At 40.6% G+C, this 14,558-nt stretch overlaps 1 protein-coding gene across 3 annotated transcripts in view; it reads left to right on the top strand.

The window, feature by feature from the left end:
- Positions 1-6,524: 6,524 nt before the first annotated feature.
- The window catches only part of TBCEL (tubulin folding cofactor E like), a 68,058-nt gene continuing 60,024 nt past the window's right edge, over positions 6,525-14,558 (top strand). For 2 of the 3 annotated variants that reach the window (XM_017865558.1, XM_017865563.1), the window contains exon 1: positions 6,525-6,720. The gene's annotated coding sequence lies outside the window, so the exon portion shown is untranslated. Of the gene's footprint in view, positions 6,721-9,217; positions 9,328-14,558 lie in introns of all 3 variants that reach the window. The other variant, XM_017865562.1, reaches the window with a different exon arrangement.

Below are 14,558 nucleotides of genomic sequence, written 5' to 3' on the forward strand. Positions count from 1 at the left end.
TTAGTAATTGGTGTGGAAAGTGATACTATTTACTAAAATTGGCAAGATTAGATTGGGAAAGGAGCGGGGAGACTGAGATTTCTCTCTGGGGCATGTTAAATTTGAGACGCATATGGGCTATCTAAGTGGAAATATTTAATAGGCAGTTGGATATGCAAGTGTGGATATGCAAGTCTGGTGGTCCAGAGATGTCTGGGCTCCTTATTTAGAATTTATCAACATTAAGATGTTATTTAAATTCAGGGCAATAGATGACATAACCTAAGGAGAAACTGGAGCGAGAAAAGAGAGAAGCCTTAGAACTGAACCCTAAGCAATTCTAACATTTGGAAGTAGGATAGAGGAGGAAAACTAAAGAGGAATAGTCAGTGTGAAAGAGGAAAACGAGAAGCAAATGATGTATAAGGGCCAAAAAGAAAGGAGGGGTTAAGTGAATCAAATGCTACTATGAATTTAAAGTGAACACAGATAACTATCCATTGGCAAATCTCGCACGCACGGTTTCAGTGGGGAGTGGTAGAAAGAGAATCCAGATTGGAGTAAACTAAAGAGTGAATGGTGAGAGAGGAAGCAGAGTTAACATGTGCAGTGACTATTTTAAAGTAATTTTGCTGAGAGGGGAGCATAAAAATAGAGCAGTAGGGAAGAGGGTACAGCATGTGAAGTCAATAAGGGAAATACCAGAGCATGCTGACACTGCGATGAGAAGACTACTGGAGACAAGAGATGGTAATGCATAAAAAGAAGGGGGAAATCAAAAGGTGGAAAGAAAAACTCCAAACACAAATGGTGGAACTGGCCTTTGACAGGTGAAGGGACGGGCCCTTCATTTAAACAGGAGAAAGGGGCTGAGTGTAGGTTGGCTTTTAGGGAAGGAGGAAGAAGACAAGTACATCACACTGATGGCATTTATTTTTCCTAATGTGTTCTGAAATGAGCTCAGCACGAAGATGAGGGACACAGGAAAGTAAGGAGACAGAAAGTCATCTGAAGGAGTGAAGGAAATCAGTAAGATGAGCAAGCAGTACCAAGTGCCTGTTTACAGTTGGAGATGAGGTTAAAGAGCAGCCAGTCAGCTCAGGTGTGTGATTCTCCCTGGCAGTGCCCAGCAACTCTGGTACTGGCACACTTAGGTTTACCTCAGGGCTTGCCCTGCAAGATGGACAGAGAACAATAAAAGGGCACTAAAGTTGGGAATATTTGCAAGGGAGTGTTTGGACAGGGCCCCAGGTTCTGTAAATTCTTGAGTCTTGTCCTGCCATAGCCATATAACCAATTCTTCACTTCCCTTTCCCCACTCTAGTACTTGCTGTACATATGTATCAAATATATACACATACACATACCATATATGCACACACATGTAAGAGACAAGGACATTCTTTACTTTTGTGAGGCCTTTGACTTCTCCTTGACAAATTCTGGGTCTAATGGGGTTACATACAAAAAAAGATACTTATAAAAGCTATAATGGAAGAATGAATAAAGGATTTGGGAACATAATGGAAGAAGCAATTCAATTTTGTCTGCTAGGTGGGGCTGTCTTCACAGATAAATGGACATATCGTGTCTTCTCAGATTTAAAGACAAGAGCATTCATTTAGGTCTCAGTCTCCCGAGTAGCTGGGACTACAGGCTTTTAGCCAAAACCTGGAGACAACCCAAATGTCCAACAGTGGAATGGATAAATAAATAGTGTTACTATAATATAAGATACTGTGTAATAACAAAAATGAAGAAACTATAGCTACATGGACCAAAATAGATGAGTCTCATAATGTTAAGTGAAAGAAATCATCTCGTTTGATTTCATTTATTTAAAAACGGAGAAAAATAAGCTACACTATTAGAAGTCAGAAGAGCAGTTAAATTAACTTGGGGAGAATTGTTAGTGTAGGTACCCGGGGAAGTCTTTGGGAAACTGGCAATGTTCTATGACTTAAATGGGAGGTTGTTACATGCTTATCTGTGATAATTCATTGAGCTGTACATTTATGTACACTATGTGCACTTTTTTGTATGTCTGTTATTCACAATAAAAATATGAGGGATTAGTGAGGCTTCTAGCAGTTTGTTGCAAGTGATCTTAATTAATGTAAGGTCTTCTTGAAAATTAAGCTTTTTGTGGCTGATCTGTCTATTGCAAATTGCAAAAAAGCAAACTGAGTTGTTTTTTAAAGACCATATTCTGCCCAGTGAGGAAATACTGATCCTTCCTAAATAATTCTAGGTATGACCCTCCAGTTTAAAATTTTAAAAATATTTGCCATTTGCTTGGTCACTAGGCTTGGCATGATAGTACAGCTCCTGAAAAATATGTGAAAAATGTTGACCAAAATAAAATATAGAATCTGAGAACTGCAAAATATAAAGGGGTCATCCATTCTACATTTTTTTGACTTAGAATTTGTGTGTGTGTGTGTGTGTGTGTGTGTGTGTGTGTGTGTGTGTGTGTGCATCTGATGAAATCTGGGTTACTTCCTCTTAAAAATGCATACATGTGTAATATACACAATATATATAATTTCAGGTGGTTTGCCATGATAGTTTATCCAGATATCTCTGGATAACAGAGATATCCAGTTTGTCTCTGTTATTTGGTAGATAATGCTCTAGGCAGAAACAGTCCAAGAGGCAGAGCTGGTTAGTGGAGAAGACAGGAATGGTATTAATGACACAATCACCAAACCAGCCATTATTCTTTCAAGTGAAGCAGTTGCTTTTCTCTTCCCCTGTGTTCCCATCTGTGTACTGTTGTTGTTCATATTAAATTCTCATATAATTATGTCCTTATCCTCTTGTCTACTTGGGAAGAGCCTTCAACTGTGAAGATTCCCTTTTAAAAAAATAACATCCCGTAAGTTGCCATGTATCACTGTTATCATTCCAATTACATTGTAGAGACCATGCCTTATTTATCTTTGTTTTCCCCAAACCACCTAGCTAAGTACAAGGAACACAACTCTTACAAAATAAGCAATTGTTAAATTAAAATGACATGCAAATATCTGACTGAAACTTCATGACAGAACTATACCTCATCATACAGGGTCATTGTGAACTCAAACTCAAATTCTGATTTCAGACTGACCTAAATGTGAATTTGGACTCTGCCATTTACTAGTTGTATGTTGCTGGGTGTACGGCTTAGCCTCAGTCTTAGTTGGCAAATCTGATAGCATCAAACATACTTCACAAGATCATTGTGAAGATTGAGGGAAAAACAGTAATCTACATAAAATGTCTCAAGCAGTGTCTGGCATAGTAAAACCTTAGAAAGTGGCTGTGATTTTTGTTATGGCATACTCAATTCTGAATTAAACATCCAGTAGGAGAAACATAGACTGCGAATCTTACAAGACTTCGAATCTTCTGATCCAGGAATTGTTTACACATTGTTTTAATAGATTCTGCCTTTGCTCAACCTATTCCAATGACAGAGAATTAACTAGAACTGACTAAAGCAGCTCCAATTCTCCTGAAGTTCTTCCTTATTATTAGGTTGCACAGTATAAAATTGCCCTTTGTAGGTCAAAGTGATCAAATTATGATTTTTTTTGGGCTGAGCTTGTTGACTCATGCCTGTAATCCCAGCACTTTGGAAGGTCAAGTTGGAAGGATCGCTTGAGGCAACATGATGACATCCCATCTCTAGAAAGAAAAAAAAAGTTAGGGAGGCATGGTGGCACAAACCTGTAGTCACAGCTACTTGGGAGGCTGAGAAGCAGGGATCACTTTAGCCCAGGAGTTGGAGGCTGCAGTGAGCTATGATTGTGCCAGTGCACTCCAGCCTGGGTGACAGAGAGAGACCCTGTCTAAAATGATAATCAATAATAATAATATCTAATAAAATGGCCACAAATCTGCCTTTCTGTTATTTTCTCTCAGTTTAGTTCAATGTCCATTCTCTCCTTTTCCTATATGATAGCCCTTTAGAAATAATGCGGAATCAATAGCGAACATGATAGACCTACTCCTGCCTTCACTGAGGCTTACATGCTCACCAAAGAAACAACAAGGAAATAAACTGTCTCTGAGATATCCTCCTGTCTCAAGGAAGTGAAAGAAGAACATTTGAAGCAAATGGTTTTGTGGAGGGAATTCCTATAGAATATATCATACAGGAAGGTTTGTGAGTACAGAGCAGTGCAGTTCAATAGAACTTTCTGTGATGATGAAAATATTCTGTATCTGCCCGATCCAATATGATAGCCACTAGCCATACATCGTGATTGAGCACTTGAAATGTAACTAGTGTCAAGTGACTGAGGAAATGAAACTCTAATTTAACTTAATTTTAATTAATTTCAATTTAAATAGCCACATGTGGCTAGTGGCTACCAGATTGAACAGAGCAGATACAGAAGAGCAAACAACAGTGAGAAAGGAGGCTGGAAAAGTGGGGTCCAGATCTGGAAAAATTTTGAGAAGTACATTAATAGTAATAGATGTTATCTTGAGACCCACAGAGAATCTTGAAAGGGTTTTAAGTTCCAGGGAATAACACAATCACATATGAGTTTTTTTTTTTTTTTTTTTTTTTTTTTGATATGGAGTCTCACTCTATCACCCAGGCTGGAGTGCAGTGGCACAATCTCAGCTCATTGCAACCTCCGCCTCCCAGGTTCAAGCAATTGTCCTGCCTCAGTCTCCTGAGTAGCTGTGATTACAGGCTTGCACTACCAAACCCAGCTAATTTTTGTATTTTTAGTAGAGATGGGGTTTCACCATATTGTCCAGGCTGGTCTCGAACTCCTGACCTCTTGATCCATCTGCCTCAGTCTCCCAAAATGCTGAGATTACAGACATAAGTTGTAGAAAGATAATTCCGGCTGTCTTGGGGAGAAAGATGTGGAGGTGGGTAGAGACATTGATCTTGTCTTTAGAAGTTTGATCTATAAGGGGAAAGATGGGAAAGGAGGCAGAAAAATGACTGGAGGATATCTCAGAGATACAGAGAAGTGTATAATTGACCACACCCAGCCACATACAATACTCATATGTGTATTTATATACTTTGCACATAGTATATGTTAACAGTAATGACCCATATTTCTTGCTTTTTTCCTAGTTGCTCACAGGGCAACTAGCCTCTTAAGCATTTCTGGGTGTCCCCAAAGGTACCTGAGCTCAGAAGTAAGTCTGTCAACAGAGTATCCATGCAGCATCCACCTTGTACATTTCACTCTGCTCTTCTCATGGTCCTCACCACTGAGGCTACTTTTGACTGTGGTCATGCCAATGATGTGAGTGCTTCCAAAGCCAGTAATTCTTAAATTGCCAGAAAGGCACTCTGTTCTCTGTGGAAGGGGGAGTAAAGCCCCCTCCTAAGAAAACTAAGATACAATTCTTGGCTAATCATTCCCTTTATCCCCAGACCAGTTTCTTTATCCACATCCTTCTGGCTTTTTTTCCCCCTCTAACCTCTCTAAGCCCTACCTATGGGATATGACAAAACAAAACAGAATGACAAAAATAAGTCTCCAGGAACTGATGATGGTAAGCTGCTATTGGGTCTCTCCTAAAGAATTTTGTTTCCCCTTTCTAGAAACCAGTGCAGACGTGTGCATGCACATTACATCCCCCACCTCTTTTCTGGCACACACCACACAAAAGCACATACACTGTGTGCACAAAGACATCTTCATCTCCTAGCACTTCAGGGGATATTCCCATACAAGGCTGAATTCACTTTGGGATGAGCCAGCACCATCCCTATTCCATGTATGTTTCTGCAAAAGAAATGGACAAAGGAGTACATCAGCAGTCACAGCTCGACAGTCAGATATAATAATACTAGGCATGGAGTTGGAGCAATAGCGTGGCATAAAGTGAAGTGCATGGACCCTGGTGCCAGCCTGACCTGGATTCAAATCTCACCCTGGTCACGTTTACTAACTGGGTGGTCTTGGACAGATCACTTAAGCACTCTGAACTTGTTTTCAATTCTATAAATACCATCTCTTTGGAGGGCTATAAAAATTAAAAATAGCACAGGCGCAGTGCCTGTACCTAGAAGGTGCTCAATAAATGAAAGCTACTGTTACTACATTGGTGTTGGAAGCTCAGGATGCCACTTGTGAAGGGGGCACGGAAGAAAGTTCAGACTGCCACCATACCCTGAGGGCTCATCTACTATAGTTCCCTCATTTTATGGTTGAGGACACTGAAGCCAGAGATAGGAACAGACTTGGTCAAGGTCACACAGCAAATCAGTAACAGAGCCGGGTCAAGATTCCAAGTGTCTCTGGAAAGGTTCAGCCCAGTGCTCCTTTCTGCAGCTCCTATTATCCTCTGATATGACAATGTGTACTCCTATTCTGCGCCTGGGGATGTCCCCTCAATGGATGGGCACGAGAAAGAGCAGATGAGGTGTTTGTGGTGAAGCCCAGGCCAGTACAGCCATCCCCGTCGCCATGGCAACCCCAGCTCGGTTAGGGAGTACCAGCTCCTCTGGCGCCCCCTCCCATTCACGCAGCGGACGTGACACGTGCGGCGGGGTCACGTGTTGTTGTTGGGCCGAGAAAGCTGCTTCCGGGTCAATGCAGGACACTGGGCTCCGGCGGCCAGATTTGGGGTCTAGGTGAAGCGGAGCCGGGCCGGGGCCGGCCGGAAACAGGCCTGAGGCTGAGCGGCGGCGACAGCGGTGGCCGGGAGGGGGGAGGAGAGGCGCAGCCGGAGGAGCCGCCGCAGCAGCTTCCCCACCTCCCGGGCTGAGGGGTGAGTGGAGCCAGGCCCGCCAGCTCTGCCGGGCTCTCGAGGCCCGAGGCGCTCCCCTCAGGAGCCGAGGCGCGGAGGGTCGCTCCTGCAGGGTGCTGGGATAGGACACTTGGGCAGGGGCTGAGAGCCACACGGGGCCTGTCTCGAGCAGCTGTGGGGATGGGAGACCTGCTCTGGGGCTAGAGGGAGGATGGGGCCTGCCTGGCCTGGGCTAGGGCGGAGCTGGGAGGGTCTTGGGCTGGCCTGGGCGGGGGGGCTGGCCCCGGGTTGGAGGAGGGCGTGTTGGGGAGCCTGCCCGGGTTCCTGGGAGAATCCAGGCGTCTCACCGTGCCCCAGCGTAGGGGGATGGGTAGATGCCTCCTAGCTGTTAGAAGAGGGAGACGTGTCTGGGACTGCTGGGGAAATAGGAAACTTGTCTCTGAACTACTGAATCCCAGAAAGGAGGACACGTCCCCAGGGAGGTTTGCTGGGGGAAGGACGGGCATGTCTAGGCCCTTGGGACATTAGGCCTGCTCTTACCAGGGGCTGATAAAAGGATGTGGTAATTGAATAAGGGCTTTTGGGATAAAAGATTTGCGCCAAGGTTGGGAGACTGAGAACGAGGGTGTTGGAATAAGATGGGGGACTGACAGGAGGGTGCTGGGATCTTGGGGGAAGTAAGGATCTGTGTGGAGCTTCTCTGTTGAGTTCTAGGTCCTCTAGTAGGAAGATATTTTGGGAATTGGTGAAGAGAGGAGATTTAATACTGTCTTTTCTTGGGACACGGTGATTCCAGAAGTTGTAGTTGAGGAAAGTTGGTTGGAAGTGTTGAACTGTATACAGTCAGTGGAGGAAGGAGGAGCTCTACTCTGAAGGTTGCTAGGCTACAAAGAACTTACAGGCAACGCCTAGGGTTGTTGGGAGAAGCTGGCAGTGCTTTCAAGTCCAAATACAGGCTGAGCTGGGGCTTGTCGCTTGTTCACGTCATGCTGCTGTGGAGCTCTTAAGTTAGTTTCCAGTGGTCTGTCTTGAGCAAGGAGTGTGAATAGGTGCCGAGGACTGGGGAAAACATTCACCCTTTGGGTCCTGAGCAGCGTTAGACCCAGATCTCTAGGGTGGTAACTTTCAAACTTTAAAAAAAAAAAAAAATCATGCCCCACAGTATTAAGTATGTCTTACATTCAGATCTAGTACATGCCTAGGTATGAAGGGAAACTTTCACAAAGCAGTATTTACCCTTATTACATATGATATGTTCTGCTAATTTCTATTATATTCCACCCTCTTGCATTAAAAAAACCTGCTGGCTGACATTTACTAAATTGATGATTTGTGGGTCACAACTTGCAGTTTGAAAAACACTGAAAAGTGCATTTATTTGGCTTCAGTGCCCTCATTCTGTAAGCTTCTGAAGAGCAGGGGTGATTCTAAACAGATGGATTTTTTTGTTGTTGTTGTTGGGGGGAGAGAGAGGGCAGATGGGTACAATTGATTGCTTCGGTTTAGACGTTTATACCACGTAGCATATTTGACCTGTGTTTTCTGAAGTACCATAATCTTGATCTTCAATATCTGAAAGTTGCCAGATCATTTGATTGATGAAATTTTGTGTATGCTTGTGTGTTTTAGTTTTCTCTATCCTTTGCTGTGTCTGAGAAATGTGAGAGGCCTAGTTCCACTTAGTTGCTTTATCACCACAACATAGTTAAATAAATGTTATTTTACTGTTCCAATGTTGTGAAGATACACTGATTTTCTTTTCTGCTATTTAAAAACATCCCAAATTCTTCTTACTGCAGTAATATGATATACTTTTTGTTACATGATGAAAATATGTGAAAATACACGATAAAATATATACCAAAGCCATAGACATATATACAAGCCTTACAGTCTGTGACTTTGGTATATATTTTAAACTTAATCATCAACCTAAGTATAACTTTGAATCAGTTAACATCTTAATTCCCCTTACAAAAATTTTAGGTGGGGTCCTTAGAAACATGGTATTAATTCATAATAAACATTAATGACTATTGGTGAACAAAGTGAGAGTCCTTCATGTAATGTTAAATGTTGTAATGTTAAAGTCTTTTGAAAAGTTGTTACACAGCCTATTGCTGCAGGACATTGAGTGTCAAAGGATGTTGTCTAATTTCAGTGGGTACACAGGGTATGTATTTAAGACCAGTTTAATAGCGTTTCTTTTTGTTGAGGATGAGTTCATATTATTTGTAACATAGAATTCAAAGACACAGTCATCAGGACAGAAGTACCCAAATTACACTCAGTGGGGTCACACTCTTGATCAAATACTTTATGAAAACATTCTGTCACCTTCAAACTTTGTGTGTTATAAATCTTTCTTGCCTTTAATTGTTTCTTAGGTACTGATAGAGGGGTTATGCTGGCATACATCAGCCATCCTTTAAAAATGACCTCTTAATCAGGGAAATATTGTTTGTTTTAAAATATTTAGCTTTAATGAATGTTTAAAGAAGACTTTCTTTTGTGGTAGGTGCCTGGAACATTAAGGAAGATTCGTATTTATATCGTTTTTCTGGGAATCATGTGTACTTGTCAATAAACAGTTACGGAGAAGTGACGGAGAAGTGACCCTGAGCGATTGTATGTGCTTTTTAATAGTTTTGTTTCTTCTTTGATCCTTAGACTCTTAAGCATGTCCACCTGTAGCAGGCTCTTTTCCCCTTCTAATTTTTGCTTCCAAACTACTATGGTTTTAAAAATCAGATACTTCTATTTGTTATATAATACTTTTTTTTTTTCTTAGTGTGTGACATGTATGTTGGCTACTCAGAGGCCAATTTACTTAGTCCTGGGCTGTGTTTTAAATAAGCAAACTCTTTATATATTTTGGGCCTGGTTAGCTGTATAAGAAGTAACGTGAAACTGATAGTGATACAATTTGGGCTTAAAGGGTGAAGGAATCATTTGCGATTGCTGCCTTTCTCCTATACGTGATTAGTTATTAAGATTTACCATTCCTCCCTTTTTCATGCTCCCTGTTCTGCCTTATTTCTTCGGGATTAGAATGGTAATAACCGGAATATTCCCTTTGTCTTTTGTTTGCATAGCTTCATGAAAGTACTCTTCCGAAGAATATTGCTATGATTATTTCATTTCCCTCCTCAAAAACCATTAGCTGCTTTCCAGTACAGGCACTGCATAAAGCCTATAGTGTTTAGCTTGACATTTAGGGCCTTCTACAGACTTTCTCTACTTTTTTTCTGGCATCATCATTACACTCGTAAATGTAGTTCCTCTACCTGCCAAGGCCTCTGCTCATGTACCTTCCTTTGTGTGTAAAATTATCCCGGAAAGTCTGCATATAAAATGTTCCCTTTCTTTATGAAATCATACTCACTCTCATTTCATTTCAGATGACCTCTCTTTTTTGAAGTCTTTGTTGCGTATGTTGTCTGTACTGATTTTGCTATATTGCTTTGTATTATTTGTGTACCTTATTTTTATCCCTTTTAGATTATAAATGCCTAGTGAGCACGAGGCTCAAATACCCATGAATCACTAGGACATCTAGCACAGGGTCTACCAGAGCATAGTTCGTAGACCAAGTAGATCAGAATTGACTGAACATATGGTTAAAAATGCAGATCCGGCAAGGCATTGTCGCTCACACCTATAATCCTAGCACTTTGGGAGGCCGAGGTAGGAGGATCGCTTGAGTCCAGGAGTCGAAGTCAACCTGGGCAATGTAGGGAGACCCATCTCTATGAAAAATTTAAAAATTAGCCAGGCATAGTGGTACATGCCTGTAGTCGCAGCTACTTGAGAGACTGAGGCCAGAGGATCGCTTGAGCCCCAGAGATTGAGGCTTCAGTGAGCTGTGATTATACCATTGCACTCCAGCCTGGGCAAGAAGAGTGAGGCACTGTTTAAAAAAATAAATAAAATAAAGCAGATCCCTGAATTCTAACCTAGACTTACTGAATCAGAATCTCTGGTGGAATCTAGGAATCTGCATTTTATCAAGCTGCCCAGATGATTCTTCCATTCAGTAAAAGTTGAAAGTAACTGACCTAACATGATGCTTTAAATTGCGGTAGGCACTCAAATAATTTTTCAGCAAGTGATGTTAATAAACTGAGCAATATCATAGTTCAGCAAACGTTTAATTTTAGGGCCTTGAAGTCAGCCTAGATTTGAGACCTGGCTCTGTCACTAGCTCTGGACCCGTAACCTCTCTGCCTCTGTTTTCTGAGCTGCAAAATGGGATAATAGTACCCCTTATAAAAGTGTTGTGATAACTAGGTGAGATAATACATATAAAACAACACAGTACACAACACATAGTAAACTTACGATAGATTTTATCTGCTGTCATGATGATGCCTAGCACAACAGTGGTCACCAGAGTAATTAATAAAGCATCGTGAGGAGAGGTTCCAGGTCAGTCATTGTTGATAAACAAATTGCTCATATGGTTTTAAGAACTAAAGCTTAAAATATTTTCTATTTTACATTAACAGATTTTGGCCCTATGTAGTGTTTAAAGTCATAAAGATGTTTTGCCGTCTTTAGAAGAATTGGTATCAAATTAGCATGTCCCCTTCATCTTCCCACTGATGGAAGAATAAAGTGCAAACTTTCAAATGGTGGACCTTAGCCCCTTACCATGTGGCCCTACCAATTCTTTATTTTCTAGCTGTCCTCCCACATATACTCTACACCAACTACACTACATTTCTCACTTTATTTTGCATCTCTCACTCATTTGTATTTGTGCACATGCTTTCCCCTTCTTTTCATCTAGTAAATTCCTGCTGCTGTCTTGTAAAACTCAGTTTTACATGTGACTGACCTCCTTAGTGAAGATAGTCACTTCCTTAGTGTTCTCAAAGTCGTTCGTCCATGCTTATTTATTTATTACCTTTGTGTACATTTGTCTTTTTGAGGGAAAACGATTTAATCCTGGCATGTATTCCCACCTCTGCCAAAAGGGGAGGATGTTTGTTTATTTGACTCATATCAGCTCCTCCATTTGTCTGGACGTCTCAGCTTTCACAATAGTAACTAGTTTGTTGACCACTTACTTCATGCCAGGTACTTAATTAGATGCTTCAAAAACTTTATTTCATGTGATTTTCACACTAACTGTGAAATAGTTATTAATAGCTTCATTTTACAAGTGAGGAAGCAGGCATAGAGATAGGTAAATAACTTGTTCAAATTACACAGTAGAGTCATAAGTGAACTCAGAACTAACTGAAGACCATGCTTTTTAAGTTACAGTGCTCTTCTAAAAATGCAATGTAAACAGGTAGCACATTTCCCAAACTTAGGATCTTAAAACTGTGTGAAACTTTGATTAATCACTAATCATTCTTAGGAATGTGAACCATAACAAGTACTATTGTGAAAAGTTATTTAAAACTCTTCTTGGAATAATGCGTTTCCAGTGATTTTCAAAATTTTTCTTTCTTCTCATTCTGCCATTGGTGAGCTTCATTTTCCTTTCACTGTCAGAAGGTGTTGCTTCATGTCTATTGATAATAAAATTCACTTTCCATTTATCCAATGAATATTTTTTATCATATGCCAGGCACTGCTCTGTACAAAACTGAACTAGACTGACAAATCCCTGCTTGTGTGGGACCTGTTGTCTGCTGGAGAGCAAACACTAAACTCACGGATTATGATTATGATACGTGCTATAAAGAATGACAGAGGGTGAAGTGACCATGAGTGATGGTGGCAGTAATGCTGTTTTTGATGGGGTGGTCAGAAGCAGCCTCTTGGAGAGGGTGACATTTGTGTTTAAATTTGAGACTTAAACACTGAGATGAAGCATCTCTGCCAAGAGACAGGAAAAGCGCAGTGCTGCAAATGCAAAGACCATGGCGGAAATCAGTTTGGCAAGTCTGAGAAATAGAAAGTCACGGAGGCTGAATAGTGGGCTAGGAAAGGAGTGGCAGAAAATGAGAGTAGAGACGTAAGCAGTGATCAGATTAAATGAATCCTTGGCGACTATGATGAAGAGATTGGATTTTATTCTGCATGTGAAGAGGAGCCATTGGAGAGTGTAAAGGAAATGATTTGACTTAAATTTTGAAAAGATCACTTGGCTGCTTTGTGGAGAATGAATTGTACAAGAGTCAAGAGTGACCAGGGCGGAGGCTAATGCAGAGGTCCTGGTGAGCAGTTGATGATGGCTTCAACAAGAATAAAGTGATAGAGATGGACAAAATTGGGCAAAATTGGGATATTTTGGATGTGGTATTGATAGGTCTTGCTGGTTAGTTACACGGGGTTATGAGAAGAAGAGAAAAGTCAAATATAACTTCCAAGTTGGGAATGAGTGGAGGGTGAGCAAATTTGGAAAGGGAATTCAGAGTTCCGTTTTTGCCTTCCTGATCATACTGTCCACAAAGGATACCACTATTCTGAATTGTGTTTTTTTTTTTCTGCCTTTTCTTTACAGTTTTTGCCACATATGTATGTGACCTGAAATGATAAGATGGCTAATTTCCATGTTTTAAAATTTTGTATAAATGGAATTATACTGTATATATTCTTGTGATTTTTTTTAACCATTCAGCATTGTTTTTTTTTTTCCTGCCCTGTGTGAACAAATCAACATTGTTTTTTCAAAGCCATTTGTGTTGATGAGGAAGTAGGCATAATGAATTACCAAATGTTAATTTCCATTGCTGTGTGACATTTTATTTTACGAATATATTATTGCAATTTATCCAATTGCCTTTCTTAGATGTAAGGGCTTCTCCACACTGCACTCCCCCTGCCCCCCCCACCAGCAATTCCCCCAGGGTTTTTGCAGTTTTAAGCAATGCTGTTGTTATGGACATTCTTTTACTTGTTTCCTGGTGCACACTACAAGTTGCTGTGCAAGTTCCTGTAGAGTTTATACTGAGAAGTGGAATCGCTAGATCATAGAGTATGTGCGTCTTCAACTTTACTAGACAGTAATAAATTGTTTTCCAAGGTGTTTGTACTGATTGATACTCCCACTGGCTACATTGCCAGTTTCTCTTCTTCTGCATTTTCTTCAATACTTGATATTGTCGAAGTTTTTAAGTTTTGCTGATTTGCATAAAATGGTATTTCATTGAGATTTTAATTTTTGTCTCAGAAAATTATTGAACGTGAGCATCTTTTACATATGTTAACCATTTGAAATTTTATCTTCTATTAAGTATTTATGTCTTTTGTCCATTCTCCTATTAGTCTTCTTCTTCTTACTGTTTTTAAGAGTTCTCTATATTACATGTGTTGCAAATATCTTTTTTCCAGTTTTGGCTTGTCTTTTCGTGTTTTAATGTCTTTTGACAATCAAAAGTTTTCTTTTCTTTTTTTTTTTGAGACAGGATCTTGCTCTGTCGCCAGGCTTGAGTGCAGTGGTGTGATCTCTACTCACTGCAACCTTCACCTCCTGGGCGCAAGTGATCCTCCCACCTCAACCTCCCAAGTGTCTGGGACTGCGGGCACATGCCACCATGCCCGACTGATTTTTTTCTAGAGATGGGGTCTTGCTATATTGCCCAGGCTGGTCCTGAACTCCTGGGCTCAAGTGATCCTCCTGCCTTGGCCTCCCAAAGTCCTGGAATTGCAGATGTAAGCCACCATGCCTGGTCAAGTTTTCATTTGACTTTTTGTTAATGGATTTTAAAATGTTTTCTTTATGAAATATTTCCCTAAATCAAGATCATAAAGTTCTTTTCCTATTAGAAGAAATAACTTATTTTTTTCTCAAGGAGATAAAGTTTGCTTTCATATTTTATGTGGAGGTGAATTTTTTGATAAGGGTTCAATTTCATCTTTTCCCAGATTGTTTTTTTTTTCTTTCTTTCTTTTTTTTTTTT

Source organism: Rhinopithecus bieti, unplaced genomic scaffold (genome assembly GCF_001698545.2).
Source record: "Rhinopithecus bieti isolate Rb0 unplaced genomic scaffold, ASM169854v2 scaffold_82866, whole genome shotgun sequence".
Classification (NCBI taxonomy): Eukaryota; Metazoa; Chordata; class Mammalia; order Primates; family Cercopithecidae; genus Rhinopithecus; species Rhinopithecus bieti.